Raw genomic sequence first — 14,761 nt, 5'->3', positions numbered from 1 at the left:
GTCCATGAAAAAAAGACAGGCCAATTCATCAAGAGAGGTTAAATTTTTCCTTCTGAACAGTAATTGCCACCGTATTTAGTTAGTTCAGCTTCACACACAATGCCTGTTTCAACACAAATATTCTGCAAAAAGCACCATTATATTTGTATTTCCTTACAGGAAGTGTATGCAAATTTACAGGCTTAGACACATGATCTTTAACTTTTAAATGTATAGGGCTAGATACGCTGATCACCTGAAGTATTATAAAAGCAAGGTGGCCTGGCCACTCATATTCTCCATGATTCACAGCTACCTGTATGCCAGGCACTGACCTCACTGGAGCCAGACTTTGATGGTTTATCTTGCTATCAAGAAACACACTTAGGTCAGTCTCCATACTCATGATCTGCTTAAAATTAAAATTCTTATTAAAGAGTTCAAGTTGGTTCCCAAATAACTCTGTGAACTTATCCAATAACAGAATAATCATAATGATGAAACTTTTAATAGCAATCTTCTCACTGAAATCAGTTATTCTATGTCACCTAGATCTTAGATCAACTTTCTGTGATCTCTTCTTTCTGTGGCTCTGACTAAATCTCACTAGCTGATTTTCTTTAGCCCAATTCTCACTTTCATATATATAAAAGGTGACTGTTAATGTCACCTAAATGGGGGGAAAAAAAGAATGCATGTTGAACTTTAAGAGTTTGCACAGTGCACTTTATTTAAGTAAATACTGTAATTCTATATAATAAAAGGCTAATATGCAAATCAACCAAACTGCAGAACAACTGATCACTATAACATGCACTGACCACCAGGGGGCAGATGCTCAACACATGACCTTCCCCCTGCCACCACCACTTAGCAAAGCTGTGTTCATAGCTGGTGAGTGCAGCAATGGTGGTGGCGGGAGCTTAGCTGTCAGTCAGACATTCTCTAAGGGCTTCTGGACTGTGAGAGGGTGCAGGCCAGGCTGAAGGACCCTCTCTCCCCACTCTACCCCACCCCCTAGTCCATGAGTTTCATGCACTAGGCCTCTAGTAAAATAATAAATGTAAAAACTGCACATCAGTCATGCATCCATAAAATCTTCAAGAATTGGGACTAAAGAAAATATTAGCTATTAAAAATTCTATATTAGATCATCTGCCTATACCTATACCTTTAGTGGGCTTAAATACTTTTTTGTGAGCCAACTAGCTCCAGTTAGAATGAGTTTACAGCACCTTTGCTTTTTCAGTCAATAGTTCCAAAACTTACACTGATCCAGCCTTGAGCTCCATTTTGTAATCTATTCTTCACTTATTATTCCATCCACCCATCCACCCACCCATCTATCCATGAACTCATAAATTTTCAACTACACAAGACAGAAGCAGCACAACTCCCTCTCCCCGCAAGGATTTGAATGTAAGCCATTTATTTGGAAGTGATGAAATCAGACTGGGAAGTAAAATTACCCAACAATAAAAGATGTATTATTGAGCCAAAACCGGTTTGGCTCAGTGGTAGAGCATTGGTCTGCGGACTGAAAGGTCCCAGGTTCGATTCTGGTCAAGGGCATGTACATGGGTTGCGGGCACATCCCCGGTAGGGGGTGTGCAAGAGGCAGCTGGTCGATGTTTCTCTCTCATCGACATTTCTAGCTCTCTATCCCTCTCTCCTCTCTCCTCTGTAAAAAAATCAATAAAAAATATGTATTTTTTAAAAAGATGTATTATTGAGCTACCAACCTTTTAGCTGACTAGGACAGAATGCATGAGGGAGCCTGGGCATTTACATGCTAACTCCAGTCATTAATTTTTTGAGGGCTACCTTTTTTTTTTTTTTTTTTTTTTTTTTTCTAGCATTTGAGGCTGAAGCACGGGTAGGCAGTGCTAGCCTCCAGAAGACAAAGTCTTCAGGCTAAGAAAGGCAAATGTGGGCAGCTCTAAGCCTGGAAGGCATGCAGACGGAAAGGACAGGGACATGGGTGTTGCTGGACAGTTCCCATAAGAAAATCCGTATTCGCTTAGCATTGGCAACCTAAAGACAAGAGAGAGAGAACGTGAAGGCACCTGAATGCATACAAAATGCTAAGAAGAAGCCATCAGGAGGCCCGAATGGAGAAAGGGGAGGCTTACTAAGATTCAGTGATTAGGAAAGGCCTCACTGAAGAGGTGACACTGTGACCTGAAAGGGTCAAGAGAAGCCACCCACAGAAAAGCCAGGCGATGCCATTCAGGTGGAAGAAAGAGAATGAGGCTCTGAAGCGGGGGAAAGGCTTGGCCTCCAGAGAGTCTGAAAGGCCACACTGGCTCAAATGATGAGATGCTTGGTAGGGCAGGAAGGGCTTCTCAGGCGAGGAGTGTTGATTTTATTCTCAGGGCATGGGAAACCACAGAGGTTTTTTAGAACTCTGATTTTTGGCCTCATTTCCTACAGCCAGGACCTAGAGATGGCCTTGTGAAACTCTCTCTCTCTCTGACACCAACTTGAAATGACGTAGGTTAAATCTGCTCCTGGAATAACCCAGCCTAGTCCAGCCTGGCTTCCAAGTCCCCAAAGTCATCCATATTCCCCTTGGGTTTTCCTGATTCCTACAAAGAAAGAAGTCTTCAAGGGAAATCTGTACCTTCAGAGAAACCTGAAGCCAATAACACCAATGGACATGGAAAGGCACAGCACCAATTTTAGGCATTACTAGAGGATTGTACTAGACTATCTCTTTTAGAAAAGAATCTATAATCCAGATCATCATCATGTAATTTCTCTGATAATATCATAAGAAATGTTAATGTGACTTCAGAACGACACATATTATCTTTACTCTTCATAGTTAATGAGCAACATAGTTTAGATTGAAGTTAAGTTTTCATTTTAGGTTAACTCATCCTAGGGAATGTTTAAGCACATTTGGATAAATAAAGGCAGTCACTTGATTATTCTGAAGGTGTCCTAATATATTTTATAAGAAATCAATCTTTTTTCTTAATTATGAAAACTATAAATGCCAGTAGGAAAAAAAAAAAGCCTGAAAAAAGGATAAATACAGAAAATCAAGGATGGCCCAAAATGCTCTGAGATATAACCACTGCTAATAATAGCTTAATGTATTCAGATCCAATATTTGGGGGGCACAGGAATATATTTTTGCATAAATAAAATCTTACTCTACTTACTATAGTTTAAATTATGAGACAAGTCTTTTCTTAAATTTAGGTAAAATTGGAATATAGCATTCCATAGGTATACAACATTATTTTTGTATTGTTTGTTTGTTCACTTATTTTGTTGTTGTTTTTTAGATTCCACATAAGAGTGAAATCATACAGTATTTGTTTCCTCCATTTGACTTATTTCACTTAGCATGATACCTTCAAGGTCCATCCATGTTGTGACAGGTGACAAAATACCCTTCTTCTCTATGGTTGAACTAGTGGCCTGGTGCATGAAATTTGTGCCTGGGGAGGGGGAGTTCCCTCAGCCCAGCCTGCACCCTCTCCAAATGGGGACCCCTTGGGATCAGGTCTATACCAGCAGTCAGACATCCCTCTCACAATCTGGGACCACTGACTCCTAACCACTCACCTGCCTGCCAGCCTGATCTTGCCCCCAACAGCCCTCCTCTGCCAGCCTGATCTTGCCCCCAACTGCCCTCCTCTCCCAGGCTGTTGTCCCCAACTACCCTCCCCTGTGGGCCTAATCTTGTCCCCAACTGCTCTCTCCTGCTGGCCTGATCTCACCCCTAACTGCTCTTCCCTGCCAACCTAATTGCCCCTAACTGCCTCTGCCTGCCTGATTGCCCCTAACTGCCTTCCCCTGCTTACCTGATCTCACCCCCAATGGCTCTCCCCTGCCAGCCTGATCTTGCCCCTAACTGCCCTCACTGCCTAGGCTCCCACCATCATAGCTTTGTCCGGAAGGAAATCAGACGTCCAGAAGATGGCCAGTAGACCCAGTCTAATTAGCATATTACCCTTTTATTAGTATAGATAGATTATATAGGATAGGATTGCTTAAATGGGGAGGTGGGGATAAAGCCTTTTTGTCTGCCAAGAGGAGATGCTCTTGGCAAACAAAAATACATAATCCCTATATCTGGTCTGATAGCCAGCCATATGCACTGTATTGCCAAACTATTCATTAAAAAATTGAACTGCTTTTTTACACTTTACACCAAACAGCTGTTGCCCTTAAAACCCCTCCTCAGTCTCCACCTTAGGTTCTGCTTTTGCAGTTCACCCAGATTTGATTCTGATTGGTCAGTTTCTATGCCAGTCAGCATCAAAACTCCACCTCCTAGGCAGCCATTGGCTCCTCACAGTTCACCCAGATTTGGTTCTGATTGGTCAGTTTCTATGCCAGTCAGTGTCTCTGGGCCTATCTCCAAGCCTAATCAGAAAGGTGGGGCTGATCAGCAGCCTCCACAGAGGCCTGGAGAGAAAGAGAGGCATGGCTGCCTGGAGAGAAAGAGAAAGGCAAGGGCTGATCAACTGCTGTCACAGAGGCTACGGATCAGACCCTGCTTTTCTATCCAGGCCTGGTCCACAACCCCCTGGACAGTCAGTTCTGGGTCACCCCACCTGCAGCAACAGCAGTGGTGTCAGTGCTGGGTTGCCATGGCAACCAGCACTGGCTGCAGGACTGACTTCCAGTCTGCCAAGCCTTTGGTTGTTATGGACCCTGGGTTTTTATATATTAGGATAGTTTTCAATTGCATATGTGCATATCCCACATCTTCTTTATTCATTTATCCATTTATAGACAGACACTTAGGCTGTTTTTATATCTTGACTATCACAAATAATATTGCAAGGAACATAGGGATGGACATATCTTTCTTAATTAGTGTTTTGGCATTCTTCAGATAAATACCAAGAAGTCAATGTCTGGATCATACAGTAGTTCTGTTCTTAATCTGTTTAGTAAGCTCCATACTGTTTTCCATAGTGGCTGCACCATTTATACAACCACCAACAGTAGATGAAGGTTCCTTTCTGTCCATATCCTTGCTGACATTGTAACAAGTATTTGTTTGTTTTTTACAATATACAAAATATATAAATCTAGTGTGTTTTTAACTTAGAAAACAACATGGTATGAATATTTTCCATTTTGAAAATACTTAGAATTACATTAACTCTTTTGTTTTCTTTTCGTATTATGGAGTTATCAAAATATTTTAACAAATTAATATTTTAACAAATTAGTCAAGTTCCTACTGATAGGCGTTTCATTTTTTCTAATAATTTGTGACTATAGACTCTGATGTCAGCCCTCCTATATAAATAACAGAATTACAGAATATTTTCATCTAAGATTTTCTTATGACTTATTTATTTCCTCTGACTCTTTTTAGCTCAGGGTATTTGTTTGTTTGCTTGCTTGTTTGTTTGTTTTTAGCCTCTCTCATATATGTTTTAGGCTTTCTCAAGAATCAGGTTATCATTGTCTGTTTATACTTAAGCAGGAGGCACTAGAAGCTGATTGAAAACTATGTGTGATAGAAAGAGTTTATAATTGGTGGGCTCGCTGTCAGGTGATTGAGAGGTTTTGTTTTGTTTTTTCTTTATTGAGAAGCTCCTCCATGTCAGTGTACAGAAATCTGATTTCTAGGGCCATTCAGGTGTCTGGGGAAGCAGACACCTTATGGCTAGTGCTTGGAGACCAGGTGCAGGAAAGGGAGCCCTGCTGTTTTCAGCCCATATGCTCCCCACCTCCCGCCCCCAGGCAGTGCCAGTCTGCACCCTTTCTGAAGCTGCTCTGCTTCTTGTTCTCCAGAAGAAAAAAACAGTTATCTCTCTATGCCCCCCCCCCTCCCTCCCTGCATGCTTCTCAGAGTGCAGCAGGGCTATTTCTTTGTCCAGCTCTGCAGTTTGGAGGAAGAGATTCAGAGATTGCAACAACTTCACGTGCTTTCTTTCAAACAACTCTGTCTCCTCTCCCACCCCCCTCATACATTCCTCGCCTCCACTCTAAATGATAAATGTTGCACCTCCTCAGTGTTCCCTGTGCCGGGACCAGCAACCTGCCAGAATAGTATACAGATTACATCAAAGTGAAAGCCTCTGAGCTCAGGATGCAGAAAGAAATCTTATCGGAACTTCCCCTATCTGACTAAAGCAGAGGTTTGCTAAAGTCACCTGCCACAACCACCCCCTCCCATCACCCCACCACCACCACTCCAGGAAAGTCTCCTCAGGGAGGCAACTGACCTTGGGTACATTTCAAAGCAAATTTATATAAACCAGTCTCATCACAACCTCCATCCTTTAAAGTCCTAGCCACCACCCTTATTAAATAGGATTATGAACACTTCCCCTAGATGTCCAGCAAGGTAATCTCTATGTACTCATGTGTGTGTGTGTGTGTGTGTGTGTGTGTGTGTGTGTGTGTGAGAGATACATTTTTATCCTATTAATTTGTCTGTTGTCAATTAACTTGCAGCCCTGCAAACATTCAAATCTAAGTTGGTACAGAAAAAGACTTTCTCCCTCCCCCCAGTGTCAGCAACAAGGATAGGATGGTCAGAAATCCTCACTCATTCTGGAGACTGCAGCTGAGCTCTTGGATCTCTGACCAAGCTGGCTTAAGCTTTCTTGCTGGTCAGACTCCCAAATCTCTGCTAGGGATCAAGTTCAGCAAAGACGGTAAGAGCTTCTCACATTTTCGAAAAGAAAATTCCAAAATTTAGATGTACGGAAGAACAATTTTTGTTAGAACTAGTCTTTTTGGAATTGTGATTCTGGTTTGGATCTCCCAGGGACAGCCATGGTGTTTTCTCTGTCACTGTGTTTTGTACTGCTGTTTTGTGTTTCACTGTCTATAAGTGTTGTGGGGTTGGGGGAATTGGGGAAAGAGATTAACCTGAGAACTTATATGCATATAGGCATAGCCCATGGACATAGAATATAGTGTGGTAATGGCCTGGGAAGGGCAGGTGGGAGGTAGAGGGGGTCAATGGGGGGGGGGGGGAAACAAGGGACATCTGTAATACTTTAAAAAATAAAGGTAAATTAAAAAATAAAAATAAAAAAGTGGTACTTGCCCTAACCAGTTTGGCTCAGTTGATAGAGCATAGGCCTGCGGACTGAAAGGTCCAAGGTTCAATGCCAGTCAAGGGCACACGCCTGGGTTTATGGGCTCAGTCCCCAGTTGGGAGCATGCAGGAGACAGCCAATCAATGATTCTCTCTCATCACTGATATTCCTGTCTCTCTAACCCTCTCCTCTCTAAAATCAATAAAAATATTTTTTAAACAAGCGTTGCTCGTCATAAGAAGGAGAATCACAGGATGGAACATAAGCTTGGTTCCCACAAGCCTAATGTTTGAGCCAGCCTCACAGACTGGGAGTTTTTGGTTTCATGGCACTTGTGCCTGCTTGGACAAATTTGCTATGAATCGCCAATAAAACCAGATGAGTTTCTCCTTCTGTCTCATGTTGTGTCCTGAGAGATGGACTTTGAACCCAAGAGAGCACTCTCTTTCTCTGGTCTTCTGCTTGCCAGGAGGCACGGATCATCGGGTTTGTGCTCATAGATGGCCACCATTAGGTGAGAGGCCTGAGACAGAAGGGGCATGAGCAAAACTTTCTGTCAACGGTTGTCAAATCTCAAGGAGGTCCTCTAAGTCTGTATCCTAAAGGGTCTCAACCTACATGACTCTTTTCATCTCTTTTCTGAGACTTCCCATGCCAGTATCACCCACATGGTACCACAGATTAGCAGTTCTGGGCTGGGAGGGCCATCACTTTGTGGGAGTACTGCAACTAAGCATTCTCACTGCCTATGGAAAACTTGGTTTTCATCTTTCCAGCTATAGGTTGGAATGATCTTTGGATTATGAGAGATGCACCCTCTTAATAAGTGCCTACTGAGTTCATGATAAGTCGTAAGAAGTTTATTGGTTTGAGTCCCACTGGGAATAGGTATGTGGATCCTAATTGTCAATGGCATGATGATGGATTCTTTGATTTTGAAATTAAAGGATTTTGTAAAAAAAAAATGTCCTATTGGTACCTATAGGAAGAACAAACTGAAAGAACATAAAAAGTATGGTGGGTAGCCTAAAACACTGCCGTAACAAAATTACAAAGCAAACAGAGGTCACTCAAACTTCAGTCCCCTTGCCCCCACCAAGGGCTCTCCAGGGACTCAGGAACCACCGAAAGCAACCATCTGAGGCTGAAAAGGGACTACTGGAGCAGACTGGGTATTTTATCCACTCACAATAATTTGAAGACACTCAGATGGCTACTTGATGTCTCTTCAACCTCTGACACAAATTTTAGTCTACAGCCTCCATAAGACTGCATATCAGGGCAAAAGAAAACCTTAACAATATTCTCTGTAAATATTGGTAAAAAGCTTTTGCTCTCCTATTGAGGAGATAACAACTTGTTCTACCAGCCAGAAACATCCATTGGAATAAAAATATAAAGCAGGGCAAAGACAAGAACCAACTCTTACATAAACCACTGAATTTTGCATTACTATGCTATGCCTAACACAGGGCTGAAATTTTAGAATGAAAGCCATAAGTTTTCTATTTGCATCTCTCTGTATGTTTATATTTGTTCTAGGTTATGATATCTGGCATTTTCCTATCTCTGCATTGTATTACCAAATTAATATATAGCATTCCTTAAAGGAACTCTATTCTAATTGGCTTAGAGTAAAAAAACTCATATGAAAATTAAATATTCTTAAACTTCCTAGAACCATAGAAATCAATCCAAATGTTTTTCAAATCTATATGATTTGGATAAATCTTTGGCAAATAAGACTGACGTAATATTATTTTTGTTCTGATAAAAATAGGTATATCTTCATTAAAAGTAATACAAGCATACGTTTTATTTTACCTGGGTTTACTAGTCAAATTAGCAAGTATGTAGTAGATATTTAAAAGTATTGGGTCGGCAACTACGTAATTGCGGGTTTTACACATATATGGCTTCAGTTGAATTTTTAGGTTTGCAGACGTAGTACAAATGTAAAACACATTTTGTATTTGATAGTTGGCTATTCAGCTGTTAATCAGTAAAAAAAGTTTTTTGATCTGTTTTGTAGTTTTTGTTTGGCGTTCGTTGAAAAATGGAAAATCAAAAGGAACATTTTCGTCATATTTTGCTTTTTTATTTCCGCAAGGGAAAAACGCATCACAAGCTCATAAAAAGTTATGTGCTGTTTATGGTGACGAAGCCTTAAAAGAACGGCAGTGTCAAAATTGGTTTGCCAAATTTCGTTCTGGTGATTTTTCACTCAAAGATGAAAGACACTCTGGTCGTCCAGTTGAAGTTGATGACGCCCTAATCAAAGCAATAATCAATTCGGACTGTCACAGTACAACACGTGAGATTGCAGAGAAGCTTCATGTATCACATACATGCATTGAAAATCACTTAAAACAACTTGGCTATGTTCAAAAACTCGATACATGGGTTCCTCACGAACTGAAAGAATCACAGTTAACGCAACGCATTAGCAGCTGCGATTTGCTAAAGAAACGTAATGAAAATGATCCATTTTTAAAATGACTGATAACTGGCGATGAAAAATGGGTTGTTTACAACAATATCAAGCGGAAAAGATCGTGGAGCAGGCCAGGTGAACCAACTCAAACAACATCAAAAGCTGATATTCATCAAAAGAAGGTTTTGTTATCAGTTTAGTGGGATTACAAAGGAATTGTCTACTTTGAACTCTTACCACCCAACCGAACGATCAATTCTGATGTCTACATTGAACAACTAACGAAATTAAACAATGCAGTTGAAGAAAAGTGGCCCGAATTGACAAATCGAAAAGGTGTTGTATTCCATCATGACAATGCAAGGCCACACACATCTTTGGTCACTCGGCAAAAATTAATGGAGCTTGGTTGGGATGTTTTGCCACATCCACCATATAGTCCTGACCTTGCACCATCTGATTACTTTTTGTTTCGATCTTTACAATACTCCTCGAATGGTAAAAATTTCAATAATGATGATGATGTCAAATCGTACCTGATTCAGTTTTTTGCTAATAAAAAACAGAAGTTTTTTGAACGTGGGAGTATGATGCTGCCTGAAAGATGGCAAAAGGTCATTGATCAAAATGGGCAATACATTAAAGAATAAAGTTATTTAGTTCCATGAAAAAATTGTCTTTGATTTTCTTTAAAAAATCCGCAATTACTTAGCTGCCGACCCAAGATAAAAGTAATGGATTTTATTTGAATCAAATTGTCATTATTTTGAAAACTTCATTTTAATAATAATATTTGGTAATGTATCTACCTAAAAAAAATTGTTTCTAAGATCTTTTTTAGAACCTGTGGCCCTAAAGTGAGGTTAAATTAAATAATAGCAATTCATTAAATAGCTAAATCATTTATAAATAAGAGCAAGTGTTGATATTTACATTATTAAGTATAAGTTAGAGTATATATATTTTTGGCTCCTTATTTTTATATGGTACAGAGAGGCTAAAACTATGAGCCTGTAAAGAAACATAGTCTTTTTACCACAATAAGAAACTTTACTATAATGAAGCATATATCTTTAAAATTCATCAGTTTTGCTAATCTGATACAAAATGCTGGCATATGACAGATAATTTACAACTGTCCACTTCCTAGTTTTCTCTGTGAAAGTCTTCTGTATTAATCAGCTCAAGCTGTCATAACAGGATACCACAGACATTTATTTTCTCACAGTTCTAGAGACAATCCAAGATCAAGGTGACATCTGCTTGATTGAGGCCTCTCTTCTGCCTTTTAGACAGCTGCCTTCTCACAGTGTCCTCACATAACCTTTCCTCTGTGAGCACGTGCACACACACACACAAACACACACACACACAAATAAGTCTCTTGTATCCCTTCCTCTTCCTATAAGGACACAGTTTTGTCAGATTTGGGCCTCACCCTTCAAACCTCATTTAACCTAAGTAACCTCCTTAAAGACTCTACCTCCAAATATACACACATTGGAAGTGAGGACTTCAACATAATAATGGGAGGGGGGAGGGCAGAAAGCATAATAGTTACATTCATTCCTTAACAGTTACTAATGATGAAAAAAAAACTATAATAATAAAAATGTAATATGCAAAGCAACCAAAGGACCACACAGCAGAACAACTGTCTGAACGACCATGCTATGACACACACTGGCACCAGGCCAGCCAAGGCAGGTGTGATGCCATTGATCAGGGGGCCCCACCATCGCCCCAGGATAGCCCCACTGAGGGAAGCCCAGGCCACCAGCTGGCATGGTGATCAATCAGGGGGCTCCATGATCAATTGTCCCAAAGATGGAGGCCCGGGCTACCTGGCTGGTGGCACTGAGGCCAGGCCTTCCTCTGTGGGGCAATTGATGGCGGAGCTCCCAGACTGCAAGAGGGTGCAGGCCAGGCTGAGGGACAACGCCACCTCCTGAGTGCATGAATTTTCATGCACCAGGCCTCTAGTAAATTCAATAAAAAAAAATAATAAAATTAAAATCAAAACTTAAATTCAAAAAAAGAAAAAGAAAGTTGTAGAGGTTTGCAGAAAAGGAATGTTACTAGTATACTGAATGGTCAAAGCTAAGGTTGGATGGATTTATTTATAGGTTTTATTTTTTATAATATTTTTAATTATTTCAGAGTGAAAGAGAGAGGGAGAAAGAGATAGAAACCTCAATGATGACAGAGAATCATTCATTGACAGCCTCCTGCATGCCTCATACCAGGGAACAAGCTGGAAACCTGGGCATACGCCCTGACCAGGAATAGAACCATGGTAACCTGGTTCATAAGTTGACACTCAGTCAATGAGCCATGCCACAGGCTGGTTTATGGGTTCTATTTTTTTTTAGTGAGCTTTAGTATTAACAGTTCCTTAATGCAAAACTAGAGTTTGGTTTTCTCTATTAAAATGACAAAGATTTCATGGGCTATTGGTTTGCTCTTAATAAGGGATTGTAATCTGCCTAATAAAGAAAGATTCTGTGTCTCATGAGAGTAATTTTCTTTGTTGCCTTCAAGTTCTGGACTACTTAGGAGAACACAGTGAGAGATTTGAAAGTAGTGGCATAAGTAAACACCTGTACTCACCAGCTCCCCCAACCACATCAAAATTACAACTAAAATACAGAACAACCATCATCCAGAACAACTGGAAAGCTGGCTGAATGGAAGGCCTACAACTAGAAATATAAAGAAGAAAGCACACCGAGACTGGTAGGAGGTGCGGAGGCACTGAATGGGCTGGTCCAGCACCAATGTGGGCCACTTTTTTCATTGGGAGGGAGATCATTTCATCATGAGTAGCAAGGGATCCCAGCCCCATACCAGACCCCCAGCCCAGGATGCCAAACAAGAGGAACCCAAAGAGGACCACACCAAGACACATCATAATTAAAATGCAAAGGGTTAAAGACAAAGAGGGAATCTTAAAAGTAGCAAGAGAAAAGCAATTAGTTGTCTACAAGGAAATGCCCATATGACTGTTAGCTGATTTCTCAACAGAAACTAGGCAGGCCAGAATGGAGTGGCAAGAAATATTCAAAATGATAAATAGCAAGGACCTACAACCAAAATTACTCTACAGAGAAAAGCTATCATTTAGAATTGAAGGTCAGATAAAGAACTTCACAGACAAGAAAACACAAAACAAGTTCATCACCACCAAACCAGTATTATATGAAATGTTGAAGGGTATTCTTTAAGAGGAGAAAGAAAAAAAGAAAAAGATAAAAAAGATGAACAACAAAATGGCAACAAATACATTCCTATCAACATATTAAATCTAAAAATAAAAATAAATGAATAAGAAATCTAATGAACAGAATAAACTGATGAATAAAATAGATTCAGGAGCATGGAAATAGAATAGACTGACAATTCTCAGAGGGAAGCGAGTGTGGGGGAGGAAGAGATTAAGGAAGAGATTAAACAAAGATCTTATATGTATAAATGCATTACCTACGGACACAGATAATAGGGGGTAAAGGCCTGGGACAGGGCAGGAACCAGGTGCAAGGAAATTATGGGGGAAGGGGGGAAAAGAGGGACATGTAATAATCTTAACAATAAATATTTAGGAGAGAGAGAAAGAGAACTCAGTCTTCTCTATATTGAAAAAGCTAAGTTTTCTTTAAATACATGTTAATTTCTATTATTATTTTTACAACCATTTATTGTCACTTTGTTGAATAGATAACTAAGTATTGTTTCATAATTACATGGGACCCTATTTAATCAAGTATGCAAACATTTTGACATTCTGTTATCTTCGATATTTTGCCTTCTAAAAATCAAACCCTAAATAAAATCTTGATCTTGAACTGACTTTGAAATTTCCTTTACAAAGGAAATTACTCTCATGTAAAATATTAAAGGACCTGTCCTTTACCTTATAAAAAGAGAATGTTAAAAATTAACCAGGTATGTTGAATCGCATGAAAAGCATTATCAAAAAAGGAGAGAGGCTTATGTGAGTGTGGGTAAATATTGTTCACATACGTATTCAGAAATGGTTTGAAGTTCCTAGAGATCTGTGAATGCCCTCGCTGTCTATGATATGACCTCATACTATTTTGCCTGATATTAGGAAACAATAATAAGTGCTACTGTATTTTCCGGTGTATAAGACGACCCCCTAATTTTACAGTTAAAACATAGGTTTAGGCCTATACTTGCTGTATAAAACTACCCCCCACTTTAAAGAAAAGACTTACTTGCTGTCAAGATCTGCAGGTAATTTTTGTGCAATTTTCGTCTTTTGCCCCCGATTTTCGGTTGACCTTTTTTCATTTCAAAAGTCGTCTTATACGCCGGAAAATACGGTACTAGTTTTATCTCCAGTTTTCCTTTCAAAATATTGTCACAGAAGCAACCAAATGATTTTTCAATTGCATTGCTTTTATGATGAACCACAGCTGCTTGAAGTCTTTTGTCAGCCACAGATCCTGTTTTACTGATGCTTTCCCAAAAACTTTTTCAATCAGCTATAGGCCACAAAGTTTTATGTTCAACAAAAAGGAACTTTCTCAACGTCCCATGAGAAAGGACTATGCCAGGCACTCTAGGCAACAGGTTTGTAATTGCATTGCTCGAATAACTTTAGATCATACCTCTGAAATAAGTTAGGATTTCCAGAATTCAAGTGGGGAAGCTGATAGGTTCATGAAACAACCAACCTGAGATCAAGCAGAACGAGAATTACATGGGACTGAATGAACTGAGAAAAAATGATAATGGCTTTGGTTTGGAATATTTCTGCTGAACTTAAAAACACCCTTTTTCTTTTCTCTCAAGCTATCTATAAAGTACATAAATTAACTATAATTTATGGTGTTAAACAGAAAGGAAACACTTAAGCATGTATATTTTTCTCCCTGTCTAATCCCTTCGGAATTCAGAAACTCTCATTAGGCATTCTTATTTCCCATGACAATCTAGTTATTTGCATAAATATGATAAGAATCTGACCTCCTTGTAACAGGACATAATTGGAAACATTGGTTGTATAACCGAGGCTTTGACTGGAATGTCATATTTTAAAATGACATTTAAATGACATATCAGACAGTTCCAAGGAACTACAGCTGAGTTCATGGAGCCAATGCTTACAAAGCCCTCTTGGGAAAACTGGGCTGGTAACTGGCATATAGGGTTCCAGCCTTACAGGTGCGCTTCCGGCAGGCTAGGAATGGGGATATTTTAAAAACCTTGAGAACAAAGAAATTCACTAAATTCTAGACTACAGGTGAAGCCTAGTGACAAGTTTTTGGTGAGGCTTCTTAGCCTTGGGAGGTTT

At 39.8% G+C, this 14,761-nt stretch overlaps 1 protein-coding gene across 1 annotated transcript in view; it reads right to left on the bottom strand.

Moving 5' to 3' along the window:
• Nucleotides 1–14,761, bottom strand: part of LOC311617506 (EGF-like and EMI domain-containing protein 1) — a gene marked incomplete at its 3' end in the record, with an annotated part of 495,068 nt that overhangs the window by 416,450 nt on the left and 63,857 nt on the right. The gene's annotated exons all lie outside the window — the stretch shown is intronic.

Source organism: Pipistrellus hanaki (assembly GCF_964339955.1).
Source record: "Pipistrellus hanaki genome assembly, chromosome: 2".
NCBI classification, from domain to species: Eukaryota; Metazoa; Chordata; class Mammalia; order Chiroptera; family Vespertilionidae; genus Pipistrellus; species Pipistrellus hanaki.
The sequence above is the reverse complement of the archived record's forward strand: the minus strand, read 5'-3'. Positions and strand labels throughout refer to the sequence as shown.